General features: G+C 39.4%; 1 non-coding gene across 1 annotated transcript; it reads right to left on the bottom strand.

The window, feature by feature from the left end:
* Positions 1 to 7948: 7948 nt before the first annotated feature.
* LOC141650156 (small nucleolar RNA R71) lies at positions 7949 to 8055 on the bottom strand. Its single transcript, XR_012546209.1, has one exon. It is a non-coding gene; the product is annotated as a small nucleolar RNA R71 (small nucleolar RNA).
* Between the last annotated feature and the right edge of the window lie 8284 nt (positions 8056 to 16339).

Genomic DNA, 16339 nt, shown 5'->3' with positions numbered 1-16339 from the left:
TTTATCTCAAGCACTCGACACAACCTCAATGTTTTAAAAACCAAAGAATCAATTGACAAAGACTTCTCAAGGAACAACTAACATCAAATCACATCCCCAATCTATACGGGATTGTTAACATCTAAAAATGGGTTTTCTTCCAAATTTATCACCCCATCTTTTAAAAAGTTTCGTCCTCGAAACTTGAAAGTATAAATGAAAGGTTATAAAAATAAAACTGGAATGGGAATAGGTAACCAAAACATTTAAAAGGTCACTTATCGTAAGAATCAAAATTCTTTCAAGAACTTCAACTAAAATTTTCCGACAGAACCAGACTCTCATCAGAGGAACGGAAGTGTTCTCGTTGCGCATTCAAGAACATCACATTCCAAATCCAAGATAAGGTCAAAGGCAAATCATTTGTATAAATCAAAAATCAAAATACTTACAAAAATATTAATGAAGAGTTTTCAAAAGTATAAGTCTCATTCATGGAACGAAATTGCTCTTGTCGTGCACACAAGAACGCTAACTTTCCAAGTCAGAGACAAATTTAAAACAAAAACTATTCGCCGACAAGCGTAGAACAAGTTATCAAACGTTTCCAATAACTAGTTCTAACATCCGATCAACGTTAAAATCAAAATAAGAGAAAGGTAATCTACTCAAATTTTCTTTTGCAAAAAGCCAAAATAGAAATAAAGGTTTCACCTTTAAACTCAAAGGGGAATCAAATTCCTGAAAATATAATATTAAACTTTGACAAAAGCATCATAATTAGATCAAAGTGAATAGAAATTGGATAAAATTTACAAAAATCTCAGGTTTAGCAACTCAAAACCATGATAAAGAAGTCTATATTCAAAATAGCAATTAAAAGAATTTTATCCAACTTAATAAAATACGGGGTGTTACAATCAAAAGAATTTTATCCAACTTAATAAAATACGGGGTGTTACAATAAATTTTCAAGTCTTTAAAAAAAACAGGTTATGGTTTTAAAAATTACAGGTTTTTACCCAAATGAACCTATTACAAACATATCCATGCAGTTTTATTCTAGAATTACGTGTTTACTTTTTCCGCGATAAATGAGGGTGTCACAGTTGGTATCAGAGCATATTTGCTCCCGATGCACGTTTGTGCACCCCAATATAAATAACTTGACCTTAAAATAATAAACTTGAGAGATGGGTAAGATGGGTAGACTTAGGACCTTATGTTGTAGTCTCTTTGTGTTTGCTCTTTGTTAGGTACTAACCTGTTTGTTGATTGTCATTTAATAATTGTTGCGTTCTTGGATCAATGACCGTGAGCTTATCTATAGCTAATGGAGTTATTACCCTTATTATAAAAAATTTTTGAACTAAAGGTTTTGAAAATATTTTAATGTTACAATGACACTAAGCCAACTATACAACAACAACAGACACTCTAGACAACCAATAGTACTGAGTAGGAAAACCTACCTTTAGCAACCGCAGCGATTTCGCGCACGATCATAAGATAACAAGCAACCACCAAAACCACCTATAACAACCAGCATAACCATCTATTACTACTACTATAATCATGACTGAAATCAAGGGAGACGATGATGATGATGATGGCAACAAACCTAAGAAAAGCAATCCGGCGTCAAGACCGCTATCCGACTCAAGCATCCCATCTCTATGGTGTAACCACTCTCAAAGGCCTCAAGGAGATGAACCAGGGTGAAGGAGAAGTGAAATGGCGGCATATAGGTTTAGGAATAAAGGAGAAATGATTTGGGGTTTCACGGTTTCACGATATATAATTCCCCGCTGAAAACACGTTACTCGATCGAGTAGGCAACTTACTTGATCGAGTGGCCTCTACTCGATCGAGTGACTAGGCTACTCGATCGAGTAGCCTCCGCTAGATCGAGTAACAACAACTCCAAAGTGTTATAACGTCACAAGGCTAACTCGTAAGGTTTCCGAAGGTTTAGATAGGTGTCTAAGGTCAGTCAACGACGGTCAACGGGTCTCTAAATGGACGAGTATTACAGTCTTCCCCCCTTAAAAAGAACTTCGTCCCCGAAGTTCAACTCATCCTTCCCCCCATGACATAAGGCAAAAAGAAACCAAGGCAACCTACCACTATCCATCCCGATACGGGCCACCACAACCGTTCATGAATACCACCCCGATATGAATGTTCATCAACGATCATCATCATCTACCTTAGCACACATTACACAACACGACTTCCTATCAAATCACTAAACTTCTTATCAAATCACCAAACTTACATTATATAAAAGAACAACCAACTCGACTACCATAACTTGTACTTATCTCATGTCATTGCTCAAATATAAACCAATACGACTATTTGTTTATTACTCCGTCAATTATTTGTCACCAATCAACCATTCATCAAACACCCAAAAGCAATAGATTATTGATTACTGACACACAACAACATATCATTCCTTTATATTAATTCCTTTAAGTCATTTCTATTAATCAATCATGCAACAACAATTCGGTTATTTAACAACTATCATTCAACTATATAACAACTTTGTGAACAATTACTTAGAAACGAAACACAACAATATGATAATTTAATAATCAATTGCCAACAATTATACAATAACCACTGCTAATTACTCAAACAACTACTTAAAATTCTATAAAACTGTCATAATTAAGTCATTTTCCATGCGACATTACTCTTCCCCTCTTAAAAGGAACTTCGTCCCCGAAGTTCACCATCAAACCACTGTAACTATTACGCAAGGCGATAAATTTGTATTCCATATTGACATTACGAACAAATCATATTATACATTGAGACTCACAACGACCATGATACTCCCATGACATTACATAGATATGATTCATTTATGTGAAAACCATTAGAATAGAGAACAATACAGTTGCGCATTCTGTCATCCACTATCATACATGACATCAAATAATTGCTTAGGCAACCATACAAAAAATTATGCAACAAGAGTTATAACCACCATACGACATGTTACTTGAGGTAATTCGATCTAGTATGCAAATTGTATAAACCATGCTCAAATTGTTTAAACCACATATGTATGTACAACCTCATAAACCACACTTGAGACACGACGATGTTATTACTCACCCAAAACAAGGAACATTTATCACAAGAACCACAAGCTTGACGATCCAAACAAGTTTTGAAACCAAATAAACATCTTACAGGGGCACTCGATCGAGCTTGGAAGATACTCGATCGAGTTGACGTTACTCGATCGAGTTCATCAGCTACTCGATCGAGTACGTCGAGATCAGAATGCAATTCCAAATCACCCCTGCAGTTACTCGATCGAGTGAGGGGCACTCGATCGAGTAGCCACAGGTCGAAATTCTCCAAATGATTACTTTGCCGAACCAAAGAAACTTATATAAGTCGGAATTTCAATTCCGACACCAACCACCTGCATAACGAGTCCTAAAAACATCCAAAATACGGCCTTATGGCCAAATACAAACCGAAAGTGTAACAAAAGTACTAAAAAACCAAGTACCAACAAACCATCAAACCAAGTACTAACTATGACAAATCCACGGGAATGAGTATATATAAAACAAGACCAAAGAAACAAGCATAACTCCACGGTCGGCTCCTCCATCTCCTCATCGCCACCACCTCCTCCGGATGTGCCTGCTCCAGCTGCACCTTCACCCGCGGCACTAATGCTGGAATCTGCTCCCACTCGCCATGGTGCCAAGAAACCGTAGGGGTAACTCGGAGGCCCTCCCAAGTAGTCCGAGCCACGCCAAAGGAGTGAAAGACCCCGCTGTCATCTCCAACACCTCTCCACCACACCGGCTGGGCCGCCTTGGTCCCAATGCCCTGAACATAAGTCATCTAATGGAGGTTCCGGAGTGTCAAAGTGGCATACACTCTCTCCGTGAGCTCACTCACCCTCATCTCAGGACTAAAGAACGCAGAGTAGCTGGAAACCTGATACTGTGGAGGCAAGTGCTGCTCTGGCTGGGTCTCAGCAACCCTCTACCTCACCCGTCTCGGTCCTCTTCCCACTCTAGGCTGCCTATCCTCGGGTCTAGCCTGCTCCTTCTTATTCGGCTCTTGCATCACCTCCAAAAGATCATCATCAATGAGGTAATACTGATGCGCAGGAGCCTCCTCCTCATCATCAGAGTTCGCTGCCACTACCGCCGTCGTCAAGGGCTCAGTCGCAGGAAGGTGCTCAGGGTCAGGTATCCTCATCCAACTCATCCCCCATACTCTCCAAGCCAAACCACCACCCTCCAAAGTTCTCAACCATTTCTAGTCGAGGAAGTAGTCTCGATCCAAGGTAGGCACAGACGGGGCCAAAGGTGTAAGGGCCGAGGAAGCCTCAAAGGTAGTCAAATGCTCCGCCAACCGTGTGGAAATGGCGCCACAACTCAAGTATCGGGTCCCAGAGGTGGCCATCAAAGCTAAGCTAGCACAAACTATGGTCGGGGCACTGTAGGAAACTCTTGGGGCTCGGGTGGGGTTAAGGTAGGCAACAAGCAACATCACCTCATGTGAGTTAATCTTACTCACATCCTTCCGATCATAGAGTAGACAAGTCAAAGCACGAAGAAACATCTTCAAAGTGATGTGTTGCACATCATTTATCAACATGTTGCTAGAGGTGGGGGCGTGCTTACCGGTAACGCAAGGCATGTAACTACTGGCTCCATACTCAGTCGGGATATCCCTAAGGGCTCCCTTCTCCGGTCGGTCAAGGCCAAGGTGGCTAGCAAACAAGTCCATGGTCAAGATGAAATAAGTGTTTATGAGACGAAATTGGACGGTCTTAGCCGCCGCATCATAGAGAAAAGAGCTCATGAACTCAAGGTTAACAAGGCATAGGAATGTTTCCTAAGACGATATAAACTGGTCAACCCCAAAGTCTCAAATATATGCCTCACATCCGTCTCCACCCCTAGGTCCTCTAAGATTGTGGTGTCGATACAACGGGTTGGTTTCATGCGACGTTTCTGTAACTCGACAAAAGCATCTCTTTGCTTGAAATCAGCAAAGACGATGATAGGGTACTCAGGCACAGGTGGGACCGTGGGTCCCTGACTCCCCTCACAGATCTCAGGCTCAGAAGCCCTCCCCCTCTTACTCTGACGGGTACCAACTGCAGGTCTCGGCATCTGTTTCAACACATGTCTTTAGGCACACGAACAACACTTACTTGAAGATAAAAAATAAAATTTTCACGCATTCTCATGGAAGAAGAAACAACTATATACACACTTTCACCAAACAATCCAAAAGTTTTAAACACGCTACTTCAAAAATTCAATAACAGACGGTCTTTATAGCTATCAAAATATGAAAATTGTAACATCAATTAACAAACCAATTGCGAAATTAAGGCATTAATCTTTTCAAAAGAGTTCCACAAATAGATATTCATGAAAAGAATTGGGGCGAATTTCAGTTTGGGGCACTTTTAAGATGGAGCTTTAAGACAAAATTTTGGGTAAAACTAGTCAAAATCAACACTAAACATGATACCCATAACATACATTTGATGTGACTCATTTTAGAGCATATTTAGTCCCCGAATTAGCCTCATTTCTATGCTTTTTAGTACATAATTGAGTCATTTATTATCTTTAGTCTTTCGTTTTGCATATTCTTTGAGATTTTGATCCCTTGGTAGGAAAGGAGTAAGAACCTTGCATTTTCATGGCAAAATGGAGCTAAATTGATCGAATCTAATGACCAAGCATCAAAGGGAAGACAAGACTAGAAGGCCTATATAAATAATGAAGTAAATGGGCAATGATGAAAAGATCCTTGAATCTCCAACAAGATCCTTGAGGATTGTTGGAGAAAGAAAAGAAGAAGATGTGACTGGCTGCTGATCCGTGCGTCGCAGTGCACGGGACGAGCGTCCTGTCCTGCCACAATCCGAGCGTCCCGTGGTCAAGACGCTCGTCCTGGCCCATAACAATCCGAGCGTCGACCTCCCCAATCCGCTCGAATTCCTCTCCAGTGCAGACCGTCCCTCAGCCAAGCCGCTAGGGATGAGCATATTCCAAGAAGACTAGCAAAGCGGAGATGAGCATCTCCTTCGAGAGGAGCACTTCCTCAACTTTTCTTAAGGGTCTTAATCATCAATTAAGCCCTTAGTAACCCTAAGTTATGTACCTAATCCTTAGTATAAATACCCCATTGTACTAATTAGATGAGGAGGTCCTTTTTATGTTCTTTTAATCCAATTTTAATCTCATCTTAATCTTGTAATCAACTCTTAATTAAGCATATAAAAATCTCATTTCCTTAATTTCTCTATTGTTCATCATTTATTTTGGGTAATTGAAGATTATTTGGGGTTTATTTTGGAGGATTGACAACCTTCCATCAATCATCAAGTACTTATATTATTCTTTGCTTATTATTTTGGAATCATCTTTAGGTATAATTCTCTTAATCCCTTTTTAATTATTGTTAATCATCTTCATTTATTCATCATGTTTTGTCTTGCTAGTATGATTGACAATCTTGTTAGCATGTTAAACTTGATAGTGAGTGAGTAGTTACCTTAACTAAGGTTAATAGGGAATTAGGGGAAACCAACATGGGGATTGATTCATGCTTAATCTAATATGCTTTCATAATTAATTTGCTTGCTTGTTGTAATTTCAACTTATGCACATGTTATGTTTGATGAAATGCGAGCCTATGAATCCTTGCATTTTTTACCCATCACTTATCTATTCAATGAGACTTGTAAGACATAAACCAACTCGAGTCTCATTAGACCATGCATATAGTTGGATAGGGAGGATTAAGTCGACTTGTAGGTGTTGTACAATCTAATCGATTCGGCTCCGGAACCCAAACCTTCTTTGGGATTGTAAGATATACACTAACTCGATCCCATCACAACAATAATTGCTTGCATCTAGTAGAAAACATGTTTGTATGATCAAATCCCATGAATCCCCTATGAACCCATGACACCCTAGTGCTTTTAATCAATTGTTTACATCTCAGTTTAATCATCTTGCTTGACTGTTTACATTGTTATTTAGTTTAGTGATCTCTTATCTCAACCCAAATTGTGACACCCTTAGACACGACCATTTGCAATCGAAAATCCTACATCAATACCCGTCCCTTGGGATCCGACCTTTGCTTACCTCTTTACTAATAGTAGAGTAGTTTGTGAAGTTATAAATATTGTTTTGGTCTAGGTACTCCTAACGACAAGTAACCGAACACACGATAAGTCCGACCAAAAATGGCGCCGTTGCCGGGGACGGTGTTAACTTGATTTGATTTTCTTTGATTGTTCTTAGTTGTGTCTTTCTTTGCCTTGGGGAAGTAAAACTCCTCAAGGTTTGTTCTAATTTTTTTCGAGTTGTTTGATATTTTGCATGTCTAGAAGATCACAAGGTAACTTGTTACCCATTGATCTTGAAATCGAAAGAACTTTGACCAACAATAGAAGACTTTCTAGAAATACTTTGAGAGGTATTGGTGAGGTTGTGGATATTCAATCAAATACTATTGAGTTCATCAATCCTTTTGCAAGAGAAGGAGAAGATAACCTAACACAAAATCAACCCACAATGCCTAATTTTACATTCCGTACCAACCGAGGAGAACCTACCAAATGGTACTCCCATACCACAACATTTGACCGGTAATTTCATTGCAAAATCTGCATTTATCCAATTAGTAGAAAGAAGCCAATTTGGGGGGGATGCCTTGTGAAGACCCTCATTCTCACATGGAGACTTTTTGTGACTATTGTGATGCGATTTCACAAACCGGAGTGACTCAAGACCAAATTCGATGGGTCTTATTTCCTTTTTCTTTGATTGGTACCGCGAAACAATGGTTAAAGAGCCTTGATAAAGTTACTCTTGGTATTGACTCTTGGAAGAAATTGGCACTTGCTTTCTACAAAAAGTTCTATCCTCCGGAAAAGACTAACATGTTAAGAGCCCAAATCACGGGGTTCAAACAAAGGGACGAAGAATATTTGTATGAAGCTTGGGAGCGATTCAAAGGAACTTGCGGCTCATATCCTCATCACGGACTTAGCGAGTGGTTCTTGGTACAACAATTTTGGAATGGTCTTTATGAAGTCTCCCGAAATATTCTCAACATGGGATCAAATGGTATGTTCACCAAAGTTGACGATAATCAAACATGGAACAATATTGAGAAAATGGCGGTCCATAACTCACAATATAGTAGACCTCGGAAGGCTACTAGAGGAGGAAAGCATGAAGTGGACTCTATTACTCAATTGGGTGCTCAACTTAGTGCTCATATCGACACCATTAACTTGAAGTTTGAGAAGGCTATGGCTAAACTTGAAGAAGCCTCCAAATCACCTAAGCAACATGTTAATGCCATGGTGGCATCTTCATCAATTCCAAGTGGAGTATGTGAGAATTGTGGAACTTTGGGACATGACCAAAGTGAATGTAGGGGAACAAGTGAACAAGTGAATGCTTTCTAAGCATACAAGAGTGGTACCCCTTATTCCAATTATTACAATAAAAACACCAAATTCCAATCCAAATCTCTCATACAAAAGCCAAAATGTTCAAAATCCTCAAACAACATACACTCCACCTCCAATGAGAAACCAAAACCAAAGACCCTTTTACAACCAAAACCAAGGTTACCAAAATCAAACTCCATACAATCAATCAAATGACCAAGGTTTTGATGTTCAAAAAGCGGTCCTCCAAATGCAAAAGAACCAACAAGAATTTTTCACTCAAATGCAAAAAGATAGCCAAGAAAAAGACATCACCATCAACAACATCCTAGCCCACACCAAAATGTTGGAAACCCAAATGATTCAATTAGCATATTCTAGCTCTCAAAGACAAAAGGGGCAATTACCACCTCAAAGTAATCCCCCAAGACATGAATCGGTGAGTGCCATCCACTTGAGGAATGGTACAAGCTATGAAGGGCCAAAGAAGCAAATTGAGGATGACATTATGGACACTAGTGATAAGGAAAGAGTTGTGAAAAACTCTAGAGAAGAAGAACCCACCATTCAAGAAGTTTCAAAGAAGAATGAAAAAAAGGCCAAAGAGAATGAGCCTATTGTTATTAGACTTCCATTCCCGAGTCGTCAAGCTAAGCCTAAGTTTGATGACCAACTTGGAAAATTCATGGAGATTTTGAAGAATTTAGAAGTCTCAATTCCATTTACGGAATTAATCAATCATGTTCCGGCCTATGCAAAATACATGAAAGATATTCTTACAAAGAAGAAATCCATCCGGAAGCTTGAGACTATTGCTTTCACTAAAGTGAGTAGTGCTATTCTTCAAGGAACTTCACCTCCAAAGCTCAAGGATCCGGGAAGTTTCTCCATTCCATGCACTATTGGTGACACTACAATCAATAAAGCTTTATGTGACCTTGGGGCAAGTGTTAGTGTCATGCCATATTCGGTAAGCAAGAGGCTAGGAATGGGAGAGCTCAAGTTCACCAATATCACGTTTCAAATGGCGGATAGATCAACAAAGACACCTTTAGGGGTATGGGAAGATGTGCCCGTAAGAATTGGCAAATTCTTCATCCCGGTAAATTTCGTTATTGTTGACATGGAGGAAGATTCTAACATTCCTATTATCTTAGGAAGACCATTCTTGTATACCGCGGGAGCGGTGATCGATGTGAAACATGGAGAGCTCACCCTTGAAGTGGGAGATGAAACCATCACTTTCAATCTTGACAAAATAATGAGAGCTCCACGATTACATGAGCCATGTTTTATGGTTGATCACTATAGCCGGTAAGATGATAGAAAGAAGTTGGCATTTCAATGGAAGAAGAAAGTGGATGATGCTCCATCCAAAGAGCAAGGAAATTGCAACAAAGAGAGCTTGAAAAGATCACCCATGACAAGTGAAGAAGAAGGCCTCATTGGCCAAGACAAGAAAGAAGGAGAGTTGTCTTCATCAACTCATGACATTTTAAGGGATCAAGTAGACGAAGTATGCGGTCTTTGGGATGATGAGTTTGAAGGGATATTCAATCCCTATATCGGTAATGCTATGGCCCAAGACCACCATGAAGAACAACAAGTGCAAAGGTCTATTGAAGATCTTTATCATGACAATGAACAAGCTTTCGACTACTTCTTCAAGGTGTTGAGCAACATCAATAACACCTTGAACATGCCCCTTTGACATCTCATTATTGGATGAGAGTTTGGTGGAGTCCTCCCTAAACCACCACTTATAAATATTCTAACTCCCTAACTTGTATTTTAATTATTGTATTGCATTTTTGTCAATTTTAGATTTACATTTTTATGCCTTGATCAAGATTTTCATCATTTTGAGAGAAGTGAGGGAGGGACTCAATTGTTTTTTGATGTGTAGTGTTTTGCCTTAGTGTGGGGATAGCAATTGCCTAGGCTATCCAAGCCTTTGTAGTGCCCCCACAATGAAGACCACAAGAAATGAAGAATGAATTACACGGGTTACGAAGCACCCACGGATGGACCTGAATCCGTGTGGCAGAGGGACAATTCGAGCGACCCGACGAGGATCCGCTCGTCCTAAAGAAAACCCGAGCGTCCAGGGTCAAAGACGCTCGTCCTGTGAAGCTGGGAAAAATAATTTTTGGGTCTGACTAAGAATCCGAGCGTCCCACTGAAGAATCCGCTCGTCTCAGTCAGGACGCTCGTCCCAGAGAAAATCCGCTCGTCTTTTCACTGGCAAATTTTGGGATTTCTCCCTGGAAAGGAATCCGAGCGTCTCCAACTTAGGACGCTCGTCCCATTACACAAAGACGCTCGTCTTCCCTATAAGACACTCGTCCCCAGCGCGTCTTTTCCTGAAGCCAAAAGCAGCAAAATCCGCTCGTCCCGACGCCTATCCGCTCGTCTCCCCCTCTGATTTTCAAATCCAACGTGTTTTAAAACCCAACTTCCCCAATTCTTTTCATTCATTCAAATATAAACACTACCCAAAACCCTCATCCTCTCCATCAACCAACATCAAATTTCTCAACCAAAATCACCCAAATCAAATCCAAACTTCCTAAAAACTCAATTAAATCACTCCTTTACCAATAACAAGTGATTAAAACACAAACATCTTCAAAGTTTAAGTCGATTTTTGGGATACAAGGCAACATTCAACTATCCTAAATTGATTTGGGTCTTATTTGAAATTGAAGAAATCAAGCTTATCTTTGGTGTTACTACATAAAGGAGCATGGCAAGAACAAAAGGTGGAAGTAAGGCAACCCAAAAGAAGAACCTTTCTAAAAGACAACAAGCTCTTCAAGCTATTCAAGCATCAAAGGCATTGTTAGTTCATAATACAAGGTTGGAAATTCAAGAGCAAAATCCTCCTATGGAAGCTACTACTTCTACTACTCCGGTTGTTGAACAACTAGACGATTATCCGGAGGTAATTTTCACTTCCGACTCTCATAGGAAGAAATTTATTTCCTTTGCTAAGAAAACTATCTTGCCCACTAAGTTCATTTGTCAAGATACTTTGTCGAAATTGGGTGTCCTAGAGCAAACAAAGACCTTTTTCGAGTCTATGGGATTGAGTACATTGTTTGAAATGCAAGAATTGACCTACTCTTCCCTCACCTTAAAGTTTTTGAGCTCTTTGAAAGTCACCAAGGTGGAGACCCGAACCAATATTGAGTTTCGTCTCGAGAATGTTGATAGATGTTTGTCTTATGGAGAGTTTAGTAAAATATTTGGCCTTAGTGATGGCCCGACTTACACAAAGAAGCCTACTAAGAATGGCCCCGCCTTTATGGAAGGCCATTTCCGGAAAAGAATTCACATCTTACCATGATTGTCGTGCTCTCTTAGTCCATCATCCGGGCATAAGAGTATGGCACAAGGTTATTGGGCATACCTTGATAGCTAGGAAAGGTACAAATCATCTCACCGAACTTGACTTTTTTCTTCTCGAGTCGACTTTGAACATTGGAAGAGAGTTCACCAAGAGGTACAATGCTCTCCGACTTTTGATTGAGAGGTGGCTCAATGTTGATTATGGCAAAGAAGGCACGGCCTTTATTGTCAATGAAGGATTAGTGACTTATTTGGCTAAGCACTTTAACCGGGATTTCAACAAGGATGATACATATAAACCGGTAAAGGGAGGCCATATCATTGATTTGCACACCATGGTTCAAAAGTTCAAAAGGGTCAAGAATGATACTCTTGATAACAAATTTGGGTGGTTGACAAACGATGCTAAATCCTTCACATTGCCAAGCAAGATTTGCCGATTGAATGTTCATAGGCCAAACTACCTTCACCCACTCTCCGAAGAAGCCGAATTTATTATTCAACACCAAGGGGAAGAAGTTGCCGAGCCCTCATCCTCCATTATCATCCCACCTTACCCATTTCTCTACCACGAATTTCAACCCGAAAATGTTAAGGCGGGAGATGACTACTTGACTCTCTTGATGAAAGAAATGCACAAACAAGCTTATGAAGATAGAGTCGATGCTTACAAAGCACAATATCTGCCCCTCCTACATCTTGCTAGGCAAGGACTTCTCGATCCATCTTGTCCTTTGCCTAGTTGGGCGGATAAGGAGGTCTTCTTTCCTAGCACTTCTAGAGGTGGTAGATCGGGTGAAGAGGAGACGGTTGTTGTTGAGAGTGGTGGGCAAGAAGGTGAAGAGGAAGAAAAGGGAAGTGCAAGTGAGAGTGGTGATGACTCCACATCCATGGAGGTTGATGATGCCTCAAGTGAGGAGGTTGATGATGATGACGATGATGACGCCATGGGCGAAGATTGAGGACTAGAAAACTCTTGGGAGGATCCTACATTCCTACACCTCCTTTATGGTTTGTCTACTTCTCTTGTTTTTCATATAATTTGCATCTTGATCATAGTTTGGAGTCCTAGCATCGTCTAGAGGACTCACACCTCGGTTCCATTGAGGTGTTCACTTTATTGTTCCCATTTTCAAAATCCAAAATGACAAATTCTAGTTTCATGCATAGCATTTCTATGCATGAACTCCCCCAAACATTTTGACATTAGAAATAGTGTCTATTTTGGTTTGGGGAAGTTTATGCATATGCATTGGGAGCTAATCTAAATTATGCTCTCCACCATAACAAAAACCCATGCATCATGTAGTTTAGTTTGCATTTAGCTTAGAAATCATGCATTTTCATATAAATTGCATAATTTCCTATCGTATTGGCCATTGAGGACAATGCCCATACTAGTGTGGGGATGGGAAATTCTAACTTGACTTTTTAAACAAAAATCAAAAAAAATTGAAATTTTTTGAAAAATACTTAAAAATTTGAAAAATTGAAAAAATAACCCAAAAACATGTTCATTTCCTTTGTAGTGTAGTCTTGTATATATTATTTTGTATATATTGTGCTTGTCCATCCTTTCGCACATTGATCGACTACGCCACATCCAAGACATAAGGATATTGAAAACCGCATGGTATGATCTTTCCGATCTCCTTTTTCCTCTTTATGTTAATGACTATGTGGCTCTATTTTGATTGATGTGGTATAAACAATGTGAAATTAGGATTGCATTTAGATTATTTGGCATACTAGTTGGTAGAATCATATGCATTAGGTTGTATAAATGTTAGTTGCATCATGGCATATAGTTGCATTTAGGAGAAAAATTTTGTGAAACCGTCTATTTGGGAAGCTTGACAAGTGTATATAGGCCCTTGTAGATACTTTTTTTTCTTAAAACTTTGCTTGTTAGAATACTTGTAAAACACCCTAGGATGTGTCATGCTAGTATCCTTTGACCCATGGATTAAGGTCTAGTCAAGAGTACCTTGTGGTGTGATAACTCCTTGGCTACCGTTTATTCCAAGGTGACCCTTGAAACCATGCAACTATCCATCATCCATGTTCTACCACATTTTGTCATCAAAGGGAATGGGCACAAAAGCATAGGGAGTCTACTCTTGACAAAAGCATTTAACGATTGAGGACAAAGGAACCCTAGCTTGACACAACTTGGAGGTGATTTATTGGTATCCTTCTAGGCTTAGTAGTTTGAAGAAACCATATCTATAATGGAATGTGTACCCTTAGATTGCTTTCCCTTTAGATAATTTCCGCCACTTAGATGAGGAAAGTGGCTATTCTTTTGTAGATGCATCCATTACTTGATTTTGTGTGCTTTAATCCTTGGATGTATCGCCATTTTGGCAAGCCTCACCTTGCCTTGCAAGAAGGCATCCTACCTCATGGTTGTCTTGTTGTGAGTTGAAGAGGCGGAGTGAGACCTGCTAATTGTTTCATATCGGCTATATTAGTAGGTTAGTTTGAATAAGGGTCCTAGTTTTGTCACCTCTTTACTCGGGACGAGCAAAGGTTCGGTTTGGGAATATTTGATGTGACTCATTTTAGAGCATATTTAGTCCCCGAATTAGCCTCGTTCCTATGATTTTTAGTGCATAATTGGGTCATTTACTATCTTTAGTCTTTCGTTTTGCATATTCTTTGAGATTTTGATCCCTTGGTAAGAAAGGAGTAAGAACCTTGCATTTTCATGGCAAAATGGAGCTAAATTGATCGAATCTAATGACCAAGCATCAAAGGGAAGACAAGACTAGAAGGCCTATGTAAATAATGAAGTAAATGGGCAATGATGAAAAGATCCTTGCATCTCCAACAAGATCCTTGAGGATTGTTGGAGAAAGAAAAGAAGAAGATGTGACTGGCTGCTGATCCGTGCGTCGCAGTGCACGGGACGAGCGTCCTGACCTGCCACAATCCGAGCGTCCCGTGGTTAAGACGCTCGTCCTGGCCAATAACAATCTGAGCGTCGCCCTCCCCAATCCGCTCGGATTCCTCTCCAGTACAGACCGTCCCTCAGCCAAGCCGCTCGGGATGAGCATATTCCAAGAAGACTAGAAAAGCGGAGATGAGCATCTCCTTCGAGAGGAGCACTTCCTTAACTTTTCTTAAGGGTCTTAATCGTCATTTAAACCCTTAGTAACCCTAATTTATGTACCTAATCCTTAGTATAATTACCCCATTGTACTAATTAGATGAGGAGGTCCTTTTTATGTTCTTTTAATCCAATTTTAATCTCATCTTAATCTTGTAATCAACTCTTAATTAAGCATTAATACAAATCTCATTTCCTTAATTTCTCTATTGTTCATCATTTATTTTGGGTAATTGAAGATTATTTGGGGTTTATTTTGGAGGATTGACAACCTTCCATCAATCATCAAGTACTTCTATTATTCTTTGCTTATTATTTTGGAATCATCTTTAGGTATAATTCTCTTAATCCCTTTTTAATTATTGTTAATCATCTTCATTTATTCATCATGTTTTGTCTTGCTAGTATGATTGACATTCTTGTTAGCATGTTAAACTTGATAATGAGTGAGTAGTTACCTTAACTAGGGTTAATGGGGAATTAGGGGAAACCAACATGGGGATTGATTCATGCTTAATCTAATATGCTTTCATAATTAATTTGCTTGCTTGTTGTAATTTCAAATTATGCACATGTTATGTTTGATGAAATGCGAGCCTATGAATCCTTGCATTTTTTACCCATCACTTATCTATTCAATGAGACTTGTAAGACATAAACCAACTCGAGTCTCATTAGACCATGCATATAGTTGGATAGGGAGGATTAAGTCGACTTGTAGGTGTTGTACAATCTAATCGATTCGGTTCCGGGACTCGAACCTTCCTAGGGATTGTAAGATATACACTAACTCGATCCCATCACAACAATAATTGCTTGCATCTAGTAGAAAACATGTTTGTATGATCAAATCCCATGAATCCCCTATGAACTCATGACACCTTAGTGCTTTTAATCAATTGTTTACATCTCATTTTAATCATCTTGCTTGACTATTTACCTTGTTATTTAGTTTAGTGATCTCTTATCTCAACCCAAATTGTGACACCCTTAGACACGACCATTTGCAATCGAAAATCCTACATCAATACCCGTCCCTTGGGATCCGACCTTTACTTACCTCTTTACTAATAGTAGATTAGTTTGTGAAGTTATAAATATTGTTTTGGTCTAGGTACTCCTAATGACAAGTAACCGAACACACGATAAGTCCGACCAACATTACTCAATTTCCCCCCTTCCATATGCAAAAGACAACCAAAAATTCAATTTGAATCCCAAACCCTAGAAATTTCGGTTCCCACATATATACCCCCATATTAATTTGATTTTCCCTTTTCTAGCATCAATAATCAACAAATTAAAGCAATTATACCAATTTCCAACAATTATAAACAAGCATGAGCATACACCAAATTTTTCATAAAATCTCACACTTTATATGGTTCTAATCGATTAAAAACAAAGAA

The sequence above is a fragment of the Silene latifolia genome, chromosome 3 (assembly GCF_048544455.1).
Source record: "Silene latifolia isolate original U9 population chromosome 3, ASM4854445v1, whole genome shotgun sequence".
Lineage (NCBI taxonomy): Eukaryota > Viridiplantae > Streptophyta > Magnoliopsida > Caryophyllales > Caryophyllaceae > Silene > Silene latifolia.
This window is presented reverse-complemented; position numbering and strand designations above follow the sequence as displayed.